Source organism: Alligator mississippiensis, chromosome 3 (genome assembly GCF_030867095.1).
Source record: "Alligator mississippiensis isolate rAllMis1 chromosome 3, rAllMis1, whole genome shotgun sequence".
In the NCBI taxonomy this organism is placed as follows: domain Eukaryota; kingdom Metazoa; phylum Chordata; order Crocodylia; family Alligatoridae; genus Alligator; species Alligator mississippiensis.
In genome coordinates, this window is record NC_081826.1 from 17,449,314 (window position 1) to 17,468,886 (window position 19,573).

Below are 19,573 nucleotides of genomic sequence, written 5' to 3' on the forward strand. Positions count from 1 at the left end.
TTCATTCCAAGAGTGAACCGCACATACATCTTTAGCACGGAAATAGACTCATCTCCAGACTAATTGCTGCTTTGTAAGTAAAAACAAAACAAAAGAAAAATCCCCCCAAACCCCTAAGTTCAACAAAGCCTCATCCTGTAGGAACGCAGAGAAAGGCAGTTCATGGTCTTGGAGAGCCCTTACCCCTCCATATCCAGTGAAACTAGGAAAACATGAAACAAATCTACTCATAGCACAGAAGGGTACATATATGCACCCACTCCCAGTACCTGAGTTACAGGGTAAAGAGAAAATGTCAACCTCTGGGGTGCAGAGTAGCACAATTTATGGCGAAAGAGTTTATAATTTGTGCATCCCTTTCCCTGGATTACACCACTCACCAGTTCTTCCCTCCACTACACACAGCTTCATGAAGAGGTCAGACTATTACTGCCACTCAACTCTCAGGCTCCTTTAAGACCTACTGACTTGATTCAATTGTGGCTTTACAGCTCAGACTCTCAAAACCATCTATCTTCGCTCAGGGAAGACCTTAAACATGTGCTGAAGCTGCTGAAGTGCAAGTGTAAACCCCATTGCATGAAATCCATTGAAGTCTAGTGACTTGGGTCACAAACTTGGAGCTAAGCAGTTTAAGTACCATATCTTCTCACATGAAACAGGTACTGCCCCCCACCAAAATCAGGGTTTTAAGCTGGGAAGCTTTTAAGTGCATTGTTAGTGGGAAAGTGGTTTCCTTCGCTGGAATAAAGCAAGCCTGGAGACCCTGTGCATGCCATGCAGCTACCAAGGTGGCAGAGTCCCGTGTTAACCCTCTTACAGCTACAACTATGCACTAGAGTACCGTAGCTTGTGCCCAAAGCAGCGAGTTATCAGTAGTGCTTTGATGAGGCTTGAGGTGTGGAAACAACACTTTATTTACAGGAACTTATATAAAGAACTGCTTACAGTAAAGAACTGTCTTGCTACTGCCTTGCAAAGCACAGAATAAGACCTCATGGAAACAGACACCAAGTGCAGACATGACATTTTTACCAATACAGGCAATTAAAAATTGGTCTATATCCGTAACGGTACAGAAGTCTGGCACATAAAACCAGGTTTTCTGGTGAACAAGTTAAGAGGCTGTGATGTGGATGACTACACAGTCCGGTGGGTGGCGAATTGCTTAGAGGGTCGCACCCAAAGAGTCGTGGTAGATGGGTCGGTCTCGACCTGGAAGGGTGTGGGCAGTGGGGTCCCGCAGGGCTCGGTCCTTGGACCGATACTCTTTAATGTCTTCATCAGCGACTTGGACGAGGGAGTCAAATGTACTCTGTCCAAGTTTGCAGATGACACAAAGCTATGGGGAGAAGTGGACACGCCGGAGGGCAGGGAACGGCTGCAAGCAGACCTGGATAGGTTGGACAAGTGGGCAGAAAACAACAGGATGCAGTTCAACAAGGAGAAATGCAAAGTGCTGCACCTAGGGAGGAAAAATGTCCAGCACACCTACAGCCTAGGGAATGACCTGCTGGGTGGCACAGAGGTGGAAAGGGATCTTGGAGTCCTAGTGGACTCCAAGATGAACATGAGCCGGCAGTGTGACGAAGCCATCAGAAAAGCCAATGGCACTTTATCGTGCATCAGCAGATGCATGACAAATAGGTCCAGGGAGGTGATACTTCCCCTCTATAGGGCGCTGGTCAGACCGCAGTTGGAGTACTGCGTGCAATTCTGGGCGCCACACTTCAAGAAGGATGCGGATAACCTGGAAAGGGTCCAGAGAAGGGCAACTCGTATGGTCAAGGGCCTGCAGACCAACCCCTATGAGGAGAGACTAGAGAACCTGGACCTTTTCAGCCTCCGCAAGAGAAGGTTGAGAGGCGACCTTGTGGCTGCCTATAAGTTCATCACGGGGGCACAGAAGGGAATTGGTGAGGTTTTATTCACCAAGGCGCCCCCGGGGGTCACAAGAAATAATGGCCACAAGCTAGCAGAGAGCAGATTTAGACTGGACATTAGGAAGAACTTCTTCACAGTTCGAGTGGCCAAGGTCTGGAACGGGCTCCCAAGGGAGGTGGTGCTCTCCCCTACCCTGGGGGTCTTCAAGAGGAGGTTAGATGAGTATCTAGCTGGGGTCATCTAGACCCAGCACTCTTTCCTGCTTCTGCAGGGGGTCGGACTCGATGATCTATTGAGGTCCCTTCCGACCCTAACATCTATGAATCTATGAATCTAGGTTATACCGGTCACAGAACAGAAGTCTAGCACACAGACTGGTTTCAAAGTGGCAAAACCCAGCCTAAGATTCCCCCACTCCCCAAGAGCAAATGTGTGTTGCGTTCACTACAGATCTCAACTACGCTGCTTACAGAAAACCATGCAACTGAGATCGATTCTGCCTTGGGCTTTTTGAACGTACATATCTAGCCAGAGTGTCCAGAAAGTGTGCTATCCCAGGAGACAGTCTGGGTCAGGCACCAGGGGACTTCCCGTTGCCACACTTCTTGGACACACTACATTTCCAGGAAGGCTTACTTTATGTCACAGTTGGCAGGACTCTGGTATGATCCTTTTGCCATATTTTGCCTTCCATAAACAAGGCGGGTGTTTTATTTGGGAGTGTGATGTATACAAGAAAATACAGTAATTAACATGCGATCCTCCTTCAAGAAACAGAATAAAAATAAAAAGGGCTGGGAAGCTTAATTACACACCAGCTAGCAATTAAGCTCTAATGACCGTCTAACAGATGACAGATGACCAGCAGGAAAAATGCAATGGGCCTAGGCATAGACAAGGTCTGAGAGGCATCACCTCCAGCAAACACCTTGCACCAAAATAGTTACTGGCATGTACACATGCTTATCATGGAAAAACAGAACAGAAAGGCTGTGGGTTCTTTAAAGTATTGGGCTCTGCATTTTCAGAGAGTGCCAAAGCTGGAGAAGTGGAGAGTTTTCCTTCTTTTTTACTGCAGGAAGAGCTGCTTTGGTGGAAATTTCCTGACTAGCTCAGGAAAGCTGCTGTAAGCAATGGATGGAAAGAGTACTGGGGACAAGGGACTGAGATGAGTGGAGTGACAAACCCCTAGAAATACCGCTGGAGCACCAGTTGGTCTCCTGCTGCCCAAGGTCTGAAGACAGTTTACCCTGCAACAGCAAGGACTTTACTGTATCGTCCAGCCTGGGAGTTGTCCGAATCCCAGCCATCAGCCAGCGCAAATGTCTAGTGTGGACATAATAAAGCAGCACTGGTAGAGCCTCAACACTGCTTGGAGTCAGTCTAAACTGCACACTTGGCCACTGATATCGGCACCAGGTTCCAGCCAAGGCATATGGGCTTGGAAAAGGGTTTGAAGTCCCCTGCCCATGCCCAGGAGCGAAGAACTTTTGAGCCAAGGGAATTCTCCCCTAGTGAGAATACCCCGCACATTAGCTGCCGCAGCTCATCTTATGAACAGGCAGTCTGGAAAATGACTTGAAAAAGAACATGGTGGGTTTCACATTTACTGTGTCCCCAGGCCTTCCACAAAAAAATCAGCCCTGCTTTTTTGACCTGGCAGCCCTGCAAACTCAATCAGGGAATCAGAACTCAAGGGGCTATCTTTTCTGCTCAGGCCTCAACGTGAAAAGCAAGTGCCACAAATCTGTAAAGATCAATTAAGTTAGGATGATGCGTGGCGATTCTGAAACTACAAAGTACCTTGCTTTCAAGATGAGGACAGAGAGGGCACGTGATTGCCACTTGGAGGGAAAATCCTGTTTTTTTCTGTACACTGAGAAAAACGGCTTCAGAAAGAGGATGAGAGCCAGACCCTTAGCTGCTATATGCTGCCATGGTTCCATCTCAATTAAAATATTTATGCCAACTTCTGCCAGACGAAGATCTAGCTCAAAACATGGATGTTCACCAAGCTTTGTTCTTGAGATGTTCACCTACACGCAAGGATGGTTATTCCATGAAGGGACGTGCCCCTGACAATGAGTCATAGAAAATTAAGGTTGGAAGAGACCTCAGGAGGTCATCTAGTCCAAGTCCAACCCCCTGCTCAAAACAGGACTATTGCCAGCTACATCATCCTATCAAAGCTGCATCTAGCTGGGTCTTAAAAACCTCCAAGGACAAAGGTTTACCGTAGGTTTACTCCACAAAGTCTCTGGGTAGCTTGTTTCTGTGCTTTACTACTCTCCTTGTAAGAAAGTTTTTCCTAACGAGCGTGCAGCTCTGCAGCCACCAGGGAATAGTGTTACTTCAAGGGGCCAGCGTACAACTAGTCTGAACCCGAACTATGGAATAGCTTCTAACACTAAGGGGACTTTTGGAGCCATTTGTGCCTCACCCTCCCTCCTCCTCCACCAGAGCATTACATAAGGGGATACAGGCCTGGCCAGCTGCATTATGTGGCTACTGATCAAGCAGTGGAGCGCAGCCAGGTGGTGACTGAATGGCTGGGGTTCATCAGCAAGGTTTGATAGCACTGGGACCAGATGCTGCAGTGACTCAGAGCTGTCCTATGATGTCAGTGCTGAGTGAAGAAACACTACATCAGGGGGAAAAAAGAGGTCACAAACAGGTGTCCATGCGGTCACCACTCTCTTGCACTTCCCCTACTGCTAAATGCCAAGGGAACCCCTGCTGAAGAAGGAAAGAAAGCTCTGCAGACAGATGGTGCCCTAGTATAGTAGAAGGTAAGAGAAACCCTCATGAAGAAGGGCAGGCTACAAGTCCCCAGCCAAAGTCCCAAGAAGATTCCAGGCAGATGAGGATAAAGAATGAATGGTAACCCAATCCTCTGAATTGGTAACCCATGCTGGCACTAGCCTCCCAATGAAAGAATGTTTCCCAACTCCAAAGGTTTTAGGAGATGTTGCTGGGGAACAAGTCCCCTACCACACACATTCACACCAGGAAGCCAAGTTAAGGAAAGGGCAACAACAACAAAAAAGGGCAAAAATCAGCAAGGCACTGAACAAGGCAGAGAAGCCTATTTTTAGTGTGCACTACAATTCAGTGTTAGCCTGCAGCCCTACCACCAAGAGCTGCTTGACTGTCAGAGCTGCAAGAAGCGGTGGTTGCACAGGTAGCATGCTGCCATCTGCCTTAGAGCTGGGGCCCGCAGCACAGTGCCCACCCAGCCGTTGTGTGCAACCTGGCAGAAAGCAGAAGCAACACCAAGGCCCCTGATCCCGTGACTAATCTGTGGGATGCTGTCTCAACAGGACTTTTAACTGTGCCGTCCTGACCAAATTCTTCTTGGCCTAACAGCCTTCTCTGTCCACCTTAAATCCTCTGTTGGACAGTTGTTTGCTTCCTTGTGTTTAGTGGTTAGTGCTGTTTACCCGCTGCCACGTTCTACTCCAGAGGTGCATGCACTTCAAGGGACTTTCCTCTACTAGCTGCACAGAAATATGAAAAAATGCATTAGGCCTACTACACAAGAAAACAGCTGTACATGGATGGAAGATGACATTTTTATGGAAACTCGGCACAGTCCTTAGGTTCAGCACTAGAATGACTGAATTCACCAGTCAAGAACTAGTCTCTTGAGAAGGAAGCCACAAATGAACGGTTGCCCTCTCCAAAAACGTGTCGTGGAAAGTTTGGTACCATCCTTCAACTGATTTTACTTTCTAACCCTCAATCTTTCTGTTGTCCTGCCTGCCCTCGCAGAAAGGGCCTAGCTGGAGAAAAAGGGAGGTCCTCATCACATACAAGGAGGCCACGACATTCCTGACCGAAGCAGGAACATGGGATGCTGAGCACGGCTCGTCCCTGGGCCCTTCAGTCCCGGATAAATCGGGACCAGCACTGACAGGAAGTCAATTCAGCAAAGTGGAGCAACTTTCTCTCTGCATACAGCTTGGAAGGATCCTTGGGAGGAACAGGATGGACCGTGAGGTGTATTGTGGAGAAGACGAACCAAAAGAAGAAGAGTGCCTTTGTGACAAGGGAGAAGAAAAGGAGCAGAAAGACAAAAGGGGAACATTTGGGAATCCACAATCCTCAATCTTTGTAGAGACACAGAGGTCTCCACTAGACCAATAACTGTCCTACATTTCCACTTGCCTAAGTCACGGGTCAGCAACCTATGGCCTGTAGGCTTGATTTGGCCTGCCAAGCAATTTCATTTGGCTTGCAAAGCCCAGATATGAGTGGCATTTCGAAGGTGGAACGATTAGGCAGCATTTTGATGGGGGGAAGAGAAGGGAGGGATAGGGGGTTATCGTGTGGCATTGCATGAAAACCGGCAGAAATTTGGTACTGAGGATGGCATGCACATTGACAGCAATTTGGTACTAGGGAGAAGTGGCAGGGGCAATGGCAACAGGCAGGTCAGAAGTGCCGGTTCACCTTGGACCCAGCTGTGTTTTTACAGCCCACCGTTCTGAAAGCTTGCCGACCCCTGGCCTAAGTCATAGGCCTGTCTGTTGTGGTTAAATTACCAAAACTGCTTTGCTTCTTTATTTTCACTTCTGTCCTTGTAGCCCCCAACAGCTACTGCAAAATCCTCCTATTGTCTGCTTTTCACAATAACCTGACGCCAGCTCTAATGACCTACAGGCACAATCTGTCCACTGTTAGTGCTGCCCAGCCCTGTAACTCTGTATAAAGAAGAGTGGTGGGTGCTGGGGCCTCTCTGATTCAGCAAAGCCCCTGATAAGAAATGTCATCCTTCATTGAGTAATTTTAGCTGGGCAGATAAGAATCTCTATCAAGCTCAAACATATGGCGAGCTGCAGAGCACGCAGCAAACGAGCAGGGTAATTTATTTGCTTGTGCTAAGAGCACTCCAGGCCCCAGAAAAGCTGATTCAATGAAATAACAAGAGCCATATTATACTCTGTTCTTGTCTGGAGGCCTGGCATGGGCTCATGAGGGCTACCACGCAAGGGGATTTTTTCAGAATCAGCTGCCTGCCCTTTAAACATAAAGCCACCCCAGATACAATCATAACCACGTGAACAAGAACTACCAACCCTTACTCCTATAAGACACATTATTATTTAGTAATTAACCAATACGCCCCATTTCTTTCACCCATGGGTCTGACCGGCTTTATAAAAAAAGATGGGTAAGTGTTCATTCTTATCCTCTTTACAGAGGAGGGCACCGAAGCAAAGACAAGTTCAGGCCACAAACTGGCAGCAGAAACAGGGAGAGAACTCCAGTCTCCAAGACCTGGACTCTAATCATGGGATCAGTTTAAAATTAAGATTTGACGATATAATTTAGCACTTAGCATAATTTTCAATGCCGTGTATAACTCAACACCCATGATTCAGCTGAATCAGGCAAAGCCAGGTAAACCCAGTACAAAGCCAAATGCCCCAAGCCTTTGAAATTAAGGAGGCTGCTCACAGTAAGATACAGCTTAAGGCAAGTCAGGGGGACAGCACCTGGTCTACAGTGGCCACAGAGACAGTCATGAGAAGCCCTTAAGAAATCTCACTCTTCTTTTTAATAAGCATTCCCATAATGTAAAATGTCCAAACGGCCTCTTCTGCAAGCAGGGGAAGCTCACACCCAGGCTTAAAGGTGGCGTGTCAAGTTTCATTATGAAATGGAGATTTATGACCAAATTGTTCAGCTTTGAAGAAAGTGAGACTTACAAGGAGCTAGTTTTGGAAACAGGATACAGGGCGCAAGGCCTTTCATCTCTCAGGTTCAAGCCTAGTGCAGAAGAACAGGAACATTTTTTTTTTAAATGCTTCTTTTACTACTCACTGTAGTGAAGCAAATTCGCCATCGGAGCTTATTTCCTGGTGGAGTGGTTATCTTGACATGGCAACATCTCCTGAAGTAATTGGGACCCTTGTTGGATGTCTCAGTGGATAAGCCAGACTGAGCCAGACTCCAGGTCACAGGTGAGATATCAGGACGGACAGGAACAGGGAAACCTCACATTAGACCAGCTCTATGAAGGAGAGGGCTGTCAACTTGGTACCTCTCCCCAGTGCTAAATTCACTATAAGAGCAGAAGAAAAGAGGGGCTTGCAATGGAGACTTTCAGTGCAATGGAGACTGAACAGTGATCCTAGAGTGACAGGACAATGGGACGCAGGTTGGACATGGGATTTCCAGGAGGTTCTTTGTACTCTTCACTAGCCAGGCTGCCTTACTTCTGCCTTTGTTTCCCTTTCTCTTCCAGACTCCTGCTTGTCCAGGCACATTCTCCAGGACCCCAATGATTCCCCACCTACTCCTGGAGACTTTCATGGGGCAAAACATACCTGAGACCCATGCAAAGATTCCCTGGGCTCCCAACCCCTCCTGCTCAATTCAGAGTGAGGATGCATGCGCATTTGTGAAAGAAAGCAAGAGTGACTGCAGATGGAGGGAAGTTAAAAATAAATAAATAAAAAAAATCAGTATGATCATTTCCTCTTGCTACCAGCACCTTAGATTAAACAAAGGTGAGAAATGCAATCATCTGCCTGGGGCAGCCATGTGCATTTCTCCTCTCACAGCTTTGGCCAGTGATCTGGAAGACACTGGTTTCATTTTTGCTGCTCAGAGCAGTTTGAAAAGAGCACCTGTCCAAGGCAACCAGCGTGTTGTAAAGGCCAACAATGCAGGAATTTTTTTCATAATTGCCATTGACTGGTCAGGCCATAGCTCCATCTTGCCCGATCGCCTGTGTTGCACAGTGGCAGAGAACGGATGCTGAAAGGGAGACTGAACTGGGAATGAGCAGGGTTTCTCCCACCGTCCCTCTCTCACTTGCAGCCTCCAGCATTTAAGGTCTAGGATGTTCTAGATGCTGGCTCCCTAACTCCCATGCTCAATAGCTACTGATGTCCTTTCCTCCATTAATTTGTCCAATCCTTTTTTCAATCTAGCTCAACTATCAGCTTCCTCAACATCTGGTGGCAATGAGTGCCACACAGTGTGAAAAAAAACTTCCTTTTGTTGGTTTAAGCTTACTACCTACTAGCTTCACTTTTTGATCCCTAGTTCTTGTATTGAGAGAGGAAATAATAAATCCCTATTGAACTTCTCTACACCATTTGTTATCTTGTAAACCCTCATGTCCCTCCTCGAGCATCTCTTCTCTAAATTGAACAGACCTAGCCTCTTTAGTTTCTCCTCATACAGAAGCATCTCCATAGCACTAAGCATCCTTGTTGCCCTTCTCTGGATCTTTTATAGTTCGTCTATACCAGGGGTGGGCAAACTAGCAGATCCAGCCGGCGGCCAGACTTCATTTCCCAGCAGCCCCTACTGGCACCGCTGTGGCCAGTTTCCAAGGAGATCCCATCAGCAGTGGTGCCCTGGCAGCACAGGGGCAGAGTTTCCATGGAAACCGGCCCCAGCAGCACTGGGCGCTGGCAGGGCACACGACTGGGCAGGGAGCTGCTCCGCAGCCAGGGCTGGGATCTTGCAGTGGTGACAGCATGGTCTGGAGCCGGGGCAGAGCCATGATCCGGTGGGTGCATGCCCCTGCCTGGGGCTTGTGGGCAGCAGATTGCAGCTCTGCCCCAACTCCAAACCATGCTGCTGCAAGATCCCAGCCCTGGCCGTGGAGCAGCTCCCTGCCCTGGAGTGATGCAGACAGGGGCTGCTGGGAAATGGAGTCCACTGTGGGCCTGATCCGGCCTGTTGGCTGGAGTTTGCCTGCTCCTGTTCTATATCCTTTTGGACATGTGGGGACCAGAAGTGGACACAGTATTTAAGGCGTGGATGCATCATGGATTTATAAAGGGGCATAATGACACTTTCCCTCCCAACCATCCCCTTCTCCCCCTTATTAGCATAATACAATCACAGAGTCTATTCTGTTGGTATTCAGCTTGGTAAGATATTATTTCTCCAAGGCTTAAATCTATAGACAAATCTGACTGGGGAATATGATCCCTTGAATGATTTTTGCAGAAGTGGTGCTAGAATATCTGTTGTCCCTGGGGAATTCTTAGGTGGACAATCTTCCTACTGGAAGTACAGCAGGCAAACATGGAAACCCAAGGGAGCCTAGAGGAAGTAAGAAAGCCACTCAAACGTAAACCACACCTCTGTGCACATCCCAGTTTGATGCTTTAGGGTTTGGTTTTCTTACCTGCAGATCCTCGTTGTGTAGCATCATTCTCCACCTCAGAGAAGGCAGGAGACTTCTTTGGACCATAACCTGCCACATCCTCTTCTCTTGGCTCAGTGTATTCCAGTGTCACTGGATCTTTCACAACGGCAGTAGCCACTCTATTTGGTAGCGCTCAGCTCCATCTTTTTTCCTTTTGCAAAACTTTGGGATGCAGAATTAAAAATCTCTCTCATCTCCAAAATCCAACATCCTTTTGAAAGTCCAGAATAGATGAGAGAAAAGCAGAGGCCACAACAACTTTGCCATCAGTCACCGAATCACCTATGAAGAAAATACAACAGATTTAGAGTGTTAGCTGGATGGAGCACCCCATCTTTTGTCTCTGCATATCATCATTTGTAATAAAGAGTCTGACATTTTCAAAGGAGAACGACATTTAGCTCCTTCTTCCAGAGGTGTTCTTGTTTTACAGGAAGCAAAACCTTGCTCCTGTCTGCACAGTCAGCTGAGAGAAGATGCAACTAGAATAAACACAGGGTTGAGAAATGGTTCTATCATCCTATGAGAGATTTCAAAATTAGGAAAAATGTTTCCATTCCATATTGGGATAAAAAAGCAAAAACCTCAATATTTTAATAAACATCCACAAAATCCAGGCAAACAAACCCCACCAGGACTGGATAATTCCAAATATTTTGTATTGAAATGTTTCACTTGGATTTTTACCTTTTAAGGCCTGTACTTGTAACTTAAATTTCAAAACAAAAAGGCTATTTCAAACCAAATATGTTGAAATAAGACCTATGGACAATTTCTAAATTACACACACACATTGGGCTCTGGACTCAATACCACACCAAGGCAATGGGACTGGCTTGAAACAAGCCCCCGCAGGAATGGATGACCTGTAATATTGGCATAGTGGAGTTATGGATGGCATCTGTACAGTGAAAAAAGAAAAAGCAGGAAGAAGTTTGAAGCTATCGCCAAGCCTGACTTGCCTTTTGCTGGCAACCCCTGCAGGGGTTTCCTCGAATACAGCCCAACCTCCCAGCTGTTCCCCAGGAGCCCGAAGGAAATGCCTCTGCGGAGGGACCACGCCAGGCACATGATGGCCTTGCTGGCTCTGCTTCCAGGATAACTATCTTCACTCCCTGTCCCTATAGTTGTAATGCAAACCTTGCACAGAGCCGCTCACCCTGGCAGCTGGGTTTCTCTCCTTCTGCTTCTGTAAGCAAATCTCCTCTCCTTTGAGATGGCCATGAAACTGTATCACCTCGATCAGGTTTAAGAGCTCCCACCCTCCGAATCAAGACAGGCATATTTAGAAAGAACAATGTGGAGAAACAGCGATGCCGTCACATTATGCAGGTAGCAGAAAACCTGCCACTGGCTGGTCTCCCCCTCTTCCTCAACAAGGTATTTTTCAGGTCTTATCAAGTAATGGCCATTTTGAAGGTTAACAGTTATCTGTTGAACTTCAGACACTGAGCATTTCAGGGATAGGACTCACACCCTTCTCTTCCTAATTCATGGTCTCCAAGATTTGAACTAGTAGTAGGCTCTTTTTTTCCCCTTTCTTAAATAACTACCGTTTGTGGGACCTCAATCTTGCATTCCCTAAGAGAGAAGGTCCATACGAAGCTGCTGAGAATATTTCCATACATATACGTTAGGTTTCCGTATTTCAATTACACTAATCCACGGTAAAGTGATAGGCTCGCAGTTAAGGCAGAAGCAACGGTCTTCAACCTCAAGAAAAGACACCCACGAAAGTCCAAGAAAGTCCACTCAAGAAAGTCCAAACTGGTGGAATGAAGGTACAAAAACTCCAGTGCACAAATATATATTTGCCAAATTGCTATTACTACTAGGCTTATGGGATATCCTCATTGGTGAGCCCATCTGAAGCAAGACTATAGCCAGGGAAGTTACTAAGAGAGTCATGATGCCACCACTGCAGATACAAAGATAGGAAAATAAGTTTCCAGTGTTTTAGCAATACAAAGTTTTGGCTTTATAGCTGAACTGTCCTGAAGCTGATCTTTCTTTGGAGGAACACTGCACATTGACAATCATGGCAAAGGGATTATGTGGACAAGTTGGAGAGGGTCCAGTGGATGGCAACAAAATGGTTTGGGGGCTGGGGTACATGACTTATGAAAGGCTGAGGGAACTGGGTTTATTTAGTCTGCAGAAGAGAAGACTGAGGAGGGATTTAATAGCAGCCTTCAACTCCCTGAAGGGGGGTTGCAAAGGGGATGGAGCTGGACTGTTCTCAGTGGTGACAGAGGACAGAACAAGGAGTAACGGTCTCAATTTGCAGCAAGGGAAGTTTAAGTTGGATATTAGGAAAAACTCTCTCACTAGGAGGGTGGTGAAGCGCTGGAACAGGTTACCTAGAGAGGTGGTACAATCTCCGCCCTTGGAGATCTGTAAGACTCGGCTAGACAAAGCCTTGGCTGGGATGATCTAGTTGGGGATGGTCCTGCTTTGAGTGGGGGGTTGGACTAGATGACCTCCTGAGGTCCCTTCCAACCCTCATTTTCTATGATTGCAATTAGCAATGTTGTGTTACAGTAGAATATTGCAACATAAAGAGCATCACGGCTTCGCAGGAATAAATGAAAGAACAGGAACATTCCTCACCCCTCCCTACACACCTCTATCTACAACTGGTGGAGCTCAGCCTAGCCTCAGACTGGAGCAGCTCTGATTCAAACATAGGAATTATCCGTCTATTCTAAGGTGCTGCAGCCACAAAACTATAAGAAAGGCTAAACTACAAACCCACAGACTGGAGCAAGTTTAAACTGGATGAGTATGACATGCAAGAGAACAGGTCAAGATCTTGTCAGCTGAATAAGGGGAAACATTCAGATTGCATATATACCATGCCTGGAGTTGACACAAGTGGATGCATCCAAATTATGCTACTACTAGTTTCGGATAAACCCACCTCCCACATCCAGCACTACCACTAGCCCGGTTGTTCATTCAACAGTCCAAGTAGCTGTATGTCCAGAACGAACACACCGGCTGCAAGGCTGCTCTCACTAAGGAAGTTTCTGCTGTTCCAGGTACTTCACTGTGCAATGGTGACCTAGCAGGTGCAAGGGGAAAGCAGCAGCAATAACAGCCAAGGGCAATATGTGTCACTGGATGGCTTCAAAAAACCCAAATTCCTCAGATTCAAAACCTCATCTCTCCCACTCATGACACAGACATACATGTTCACACTAAAAGATAGCACAACATGGAGGGGCACGAATCATTAAAAATAGAAACAAGCTCAACTCACTGCTTGCTCAAGTCAATAAAAAAGCCAGGACTGACCCCAAACCCTAGAATCTCTCTTAAAAAAAAAAAAAATCAGAGAGTAAAGAAAAGAGAAGTGTGTGGAGACTGGGGAGGAGTAAATGGGATGCATGGAAACGTTTCAAGCCCAAGAGAATTGGGGGACTCGTTCTGATAAAGATTTGGTGGTCACAGGTGCTAGTCAGCTGTGCTAAAAGGCTTAATACAACTGCTGGCTGTTTAAAATAAGGGAAGGTCAAGCAGGAGCAGAGGGAGGTTATGTTGCCTCTGTATCTGGCACTCATACAAACACTGCTGGAGCACTGCACCTGGCTTGGATGCCCACCCACACTTGAACGACGACTGCGAAGGTTCAGAAAAGAAAAGGGAGAACGACTAACTGATTGGAAAACAGACTTGATAAGAGGAAGCCCTAAGGAGCTCCATCTGTTTCACTCGTCAAGACAAGGGGAGAGGATGAGTGGATCACATTTTACACGGCCTTAGATAACAAGCTGGTATCTGGTAAGAGTGGGCTCTTCAGTCCAGCAAACAAAGGTACAACAAATCCAACGGCTGGAACCTGACGCTAGATAAATTCAGGCCAGAAATGTAGGCACAATAAAAAAGCAAGTTCATTATTGGAGTTTACCAAGGACTGTGTAGAGGCTCTATCACTGGCAATTGTGAAATCAAGTCTGGATGTCATCTCCCCCCAAGCCCCTCCTAAAACAGAGGCTTTGGTTCAAATGCAACCACTGACCTTAAAGCAGGCATTAAGGCTTGGAAGGGCAATGGTGAAACCAGACATTCAAAATGGCTTAATCTATTAAATCAGTATAAATAAAAAATAAATACATTAAATAAGAGGCAAAGGGCCTGGTGTGCTCTCCCTCTCCAGCCTATGCAGATTTCATCAGCAGCTATAGGATCTGAGCATAGCATCAGGATCAGTCATTTCTTTTTCTGCTGTTGAAATAGTAAGACATTGGGTCAGATCCTGCTTTGATACGTGCCAGGGCTGCTCCACTCCAGTCAAGAAAGCCAGGCCAATTTCCGCTGCTTCGTGGTTTGGCCCAAGCAGTGGCAACGTTTTTTGGATGGCAGAAAACAGAGACTGGTAAAAAATAAAAACAAAGTGGAAAAAAAAAAACAGTGCCAGTTGCTTTTTTTAGGGCAGGGGAGTTTTTTGGGGGTGGATAGAAAGGGAAAGGCTGTATTTCATAGCTGGAGAGATTTCCTGTAGGCTGCTTTCCTAGCTGGTCATTACATGACTACTCCATGGGAAATAAGGAAGATAGCCAAGGTGATAGATAGGGTGACTGCTTTGTTCTGGAGCTGGAGGTGTCCCTTTAACGGTCACTAGAAAAGGGTCTAATTTAATATTTGTGGCTTTTCTTGAAAAACATCTAGGCTACCAAAAATAGATGTCTAAAATCTATATTAAATAAAAACAAACCCCTTTCTCAGATGCTTCTGTTATAAATCCCAGACATAGAGAACAATCCCACAGTCCTGCCGGGATCAAAGTTAAAAAAACCTCTGCATGTTTTATGCTGCAGTATGTAAGCACGCAGATGTTTATTAAAGCAGTCATCCTGTTAAGACTGCAAACAGCAGTGCAAATTAGTGGGGATTGACTGTGCCTGTAATGGTTGCTTAGTTCCCACTCTTTCACATTTTCCATTGGTTATTTCTAATTTTTCAGGCAAGGGTGGTATATTAGTTTTTGTCTGTTTCTCTTTGGCACTGTATTTTTAGTGTTAGTTACTGTCTGGTTCAAATGCACAGCTGTCCCAGTGACTGAGAGGCAGGGTGGCCAAATGGATAATGCACTGTGACCATCCATTGGAAGCAGAAGAGCTGGGTTGTTCGTAGCTGTGCCACCACTTTGTTACAGGCCTTGGTCATGTCACTCAACATACTCGTGTGTTCAAGATCTCCACTGGTCAGAGGGGGATGCTGTTTCTCTACAATAAAAATCAGTTACTGATTGTGGGGCACTCCAGGACTGTGTGCGTCAGCATCACAGACTCTACCACTTGAAATGCTTGAATGCCAAAAGCAGGTTACTGCTGCATCAAGTGCAGGAATAACAGGGTACTCAATCTATGGACCATGTTATGCAGCAGGTCAGACTACATAGTCATAATGGTCCCGCCTGGCCATAAAATAGTGGTTACTTAGGACTCCTCAATCTAATTTAGTTTTTATCTACAGCAGCGCAGACCTGGAGACACTGCAGAGAAGCTAAAGGAGCAATGGCAGAGACAAGGGATCAAAACCGGGGGGGGAGGGTGCGTTTGCAATGGCAACTGTCCAAAACAAGCCAATTAGTTCCCGGTGATCCACACACTTCAACATTAGGTAGACCTTTAAATTCATATTAGCATCTTGAAGTCACACAGCTTAAAGGATATAAGTCCTGAAGAGTTACAAAATCTCTGATACCTGACATCAGAGGGGCTTCAACTATTTTATTCCTGAAAATTACCTCTGACCCATGTATGGCCTTTCTGACTACAGGAGGCTGGGGAGAAAAAAAAAAGGGCTAATTAACTTATCTGAGAAATGGAGCAAAGCCAGAACTCTCCCCGGTGGCAGCTATAACAAAGCAAGAGGGACTAAAATAAAATAATCACAATATCCCTAGATGCTATAAGTAGTACTGGCTCCGAGCCACCTTAGGATTCAAATGGTGCAGAAAAACATTTAGACTGAATTATGACTTTCTTCCAAACAGGAAATGTGCCCACTTTTGGCTATGCGAGGGCCGCAGAGCTATGTCATCTGGTTCAGGGGGCTCCCCAAGGGTCCAGAAATCTGGCAGTAGGGGTTGCAGTGTTAATTGTTGCTTCCCAGCTGCCAACTTTCTGGATCCATGGGCCAGATGACATGGCCCTGTACCCTAGGTCACACCAGTGAACTGCTGGATCTGGGCGCACAAGGTCAGGTCAGTGCTGGACTGACCCCACGTGCCAAACTTGCATGCGATGTGGTCCGTGGATCAACCCTGAAGTGCTCATTTGGCCCACAGGGCCAGAAAGTTGGGCACCACTGGGTTACACTTACAAGGGTCTGCCAGTTGAACAAAGCTGAGACAGGTATATCTGCATGCCCCTTATTGGGGTGCAGCCTTCAGCTAGCAAAAGAGCATTCTGCCCAAATAACTATGTTGGTTAACAGTGAGATTTTATGCTTACAACTTAAGCGTAGATCAAGCCCTGAATATTTTGAGAGGGAGCAAAGTTGTTTTTAGCCTGTCATTTCAGCAAACAAGTTTCTAAACTATTCAAACCACATAGGTACAAAGCAGACACACAAGTACACGTGTGTGTGTGTGTGTGTGTGTGTGTGTGTGTGTCTTATCCTCATGAAGAAACACAATTCTTTTTCAAGTTTTCCACAACATGTATGTCACCAAACAGCACAAGAGTCTAGCCCGAACAATCTCACCTGTGCCAACGTTGCCAACTATAGTGACTCTCTCAAGAACGGGTGTGCATCTTAAGACCCCAGCTCCTGGACTTGTGAATAAATGAGAATTTATGCTTTTATTTAAAGGAATTTCTAGCCCTGGGGTTAGAGAAAGGTTGGAAAATGTGACCCAAGCTCATACCAACTCTCTAAAGCCACAGCATACAAAAAAAAAAAAATCCAAATTATATTTAAATAACATAATTTTAAATTTCCCACACACGTGATATATACACATATACACATGTGATATATACACATATACACACAATTTTGGGGACCATGATCTTTCCAGAGTTGGAATAGTACTGTATCTTTCACATCTCCAGATGCAACAAAGTGATGGAGGTTTTTCAAGTTTACTTGGCTTCACTCAGACCCTGTCAAGCACAAATGGACCCAAGAAAGGACCCAGTCAAATCTCTCTAAAGCCCAAAACCCCCTCTAAAATACCCAGCTGAAGTTTCATTACACCTCCCACAGCCTATGACAGAAACTCCTGGCTGATGCATACAGATATTTTTGCTCAAAATCATCAGCCTGACTTGTGAGGAATCACGTAACGCTGGTAGGCAACACTGCACACCTCCAACCACAGCCATCAGCACAGTGCAAGCTGCTTTGAGTTCATATTACTTCTTCAATTTGCAACAAAGCCCAACTATAGCCCTAGTGAGAGGGGAACAGCCCCATTAATTGAGACGGGGACATGACAACAGTCAGTAAAAGTACAGCTTAGGGCGCACCAACACAGTCTAGCAAACATCTCTTAGAGGGCGCAGCAAAAGGACTTCACAGACAAGGTCTGCATGGTGCCCACCTACAGAAAGGTCAAGGTTTCCCTTGTAGATGCTGTAAGAGCAGTATAAAAATCTGAGCATGAGCACGAGTCATCGACTAACCTCATCCTGATTTGTTCAAGCAGGTCACACAAATCATCACCGGTCTTTCTATATTTTTCTCCTTCGCTTTTTGCTATCAACAGCCTCCCAAGGCAGGCTTTCTCCTGTGCTGTGCTAGGAACCACTTAAGCTTCAATTGATCGGGAAGTCAAGGGGCTGCTGAATAAAAGGCCTTTGTGTGCTGTACCATCCAAAGCTGCCCTAGGAAACAAGGCCCCGTGCTGCACGCTTGGAGGTGAACACACCAGCTGTTCGACTTTCTTTGCACCAAGGTCATCTTCCCTTTGCGGAGAACACCGTGCCGCTCCGCTCTTTGTGACGGGAAGCTTATGTACTAGCAATGACGACTCCAGGGGAGTCAGTAGAGTGGGATAATGATACCGCTGAAAAGGGGCAGCACTCACACTGGCACAGCGTCCCCACGGGGGTCATTTTCTATCAGCTCCTCTTCCCCTGCTACTTACACACATTTAGTGCCTGGCAGGGAAAAAAAGTCACTGAAATTTTAAGCAGGAAAAAAAAAAGCCACAGAGTGAAAACAATTATGCTGGCTTCTGAAGCCCACCTCTTACCTTCCCTTCTGCTTTCTCCTTTTTTCTTCCCACCCTCATTTCGGTTCCACAACCTGCTTGCCCCCATAACTTCTCCACGCAGCCCTTCACGGGGAAAATTTGCCATGCCCCAGGTCAGCCAGCGTTCGCCTACGTTCAAACAAGTGGTCTCGGTACTGGAATCAATCGGATGAAGAGATCTCACTAAACCCTCCAGGTGAAAATCCAGGAGCTGCTGCTGCTCCCCAAGCAGGTGGGAGCATGGAGTTAAGAGCAGGTGCCTGCTGTGGCTGCAAGGAACCAGATGTGCACGTTGTGGGCAGCTGTGGGTAGAAAATGAATGGGAGCTTGTGGTGGAGGTGATGAGTCCGAGTACAAGTGTGTTGGGCAGTAAGGAATGAGAACTGATCACCGATTTTAAAGCCAGATGGGACCATTAGATCATCTAGTCAGATTTTTGCACATCACAGACCACCCAATGTTAGCCCGTCTGCCCTGTACTAAGCTCAGTAACTTGTGTTGGACTAAAACCTGTTTTTCAAAAGGGCAGCCAGACTTGATTTACAGACTTCAAAAGATGGTGAATCTACCACTCAACCTGGCAGCTGTTCCAGGGGTTAATCACCCTTGCTGCCCTACTTCTCCTCCAAATTTATCTTGCTTCTTGTTATGTAGCTGCTCCTCACTAAAGGTGCCTCAACTGTTGATTTCCTTGAAGGGTAGGAAATGCCCTGAAGCACACTTACCTTTCTCAGTGCGGGGTAATCCCTGACTTTTCTAATAAAAAAGCAGCAATGACAGAAGCCACGTTTAAATGGCACAGGAGCCGCAGGCGACTCACAAGCCATGATTTGACCTATGCTAGAACAAGGGGTCCTGACGTTGGCTGGATCCTCTACGTGCTTAGTAATACAAATCATAATTTTGATTCATAATTTGTACTCTCAGTGACCATTTCCTATTGCTAAATCATCAATCCATGCAGCAACGAGAGGGGTGCAGTCATTGCCTTGGCTACATTTCAGGAACTATTTTTGCTTTCGCTAGCAGCGCCATACCTAGACTGCTGGCTGCCCTGGGCGAACTTTTAGTATCAGGCTCCCCTTTGCCAGAGATAATAATAATAATAATAATAATAAAAATGAGCATTTTCAGGCCCCCTTTCTGTCTGGGCCCCAGGTGGCTGCCCGGTTTGCCCATGCCTGTGTCAGGTCTTGTTGGTAGGCAAACTGAAGGTGTAGGCACTTAAACTCTCCTCTGAATAATAAGGATGACAACAGTAAGAGCACTGTGTATCGAGCAAGGCAGGATGCTGCTGTTGATTC

General features: G+C 46.3%; 1 long non-coding RNA gene across 1 annotated transcript in view; it reads right to left on the reverse strand.

Annotated features, from left to right (window-relative positions):
• Window positions 1-19,573, reverse strand: part of LOC106738246 (uncharacterized) — a 260,965-nt gene that overhangs the window by 101,214 nt on the left and 140,178 nt on the right. Inside the window, exon 4 of the long non-coding RNA XR_009460623.1 lies at window positions 10,040-10,342. This is a non-coding gene — a long non-coding RNA (uncharacterized LOC106738246). The remainder of the gene's footprint in view (window positions 1-10,039; window positions 10,343-19,573) is intronic.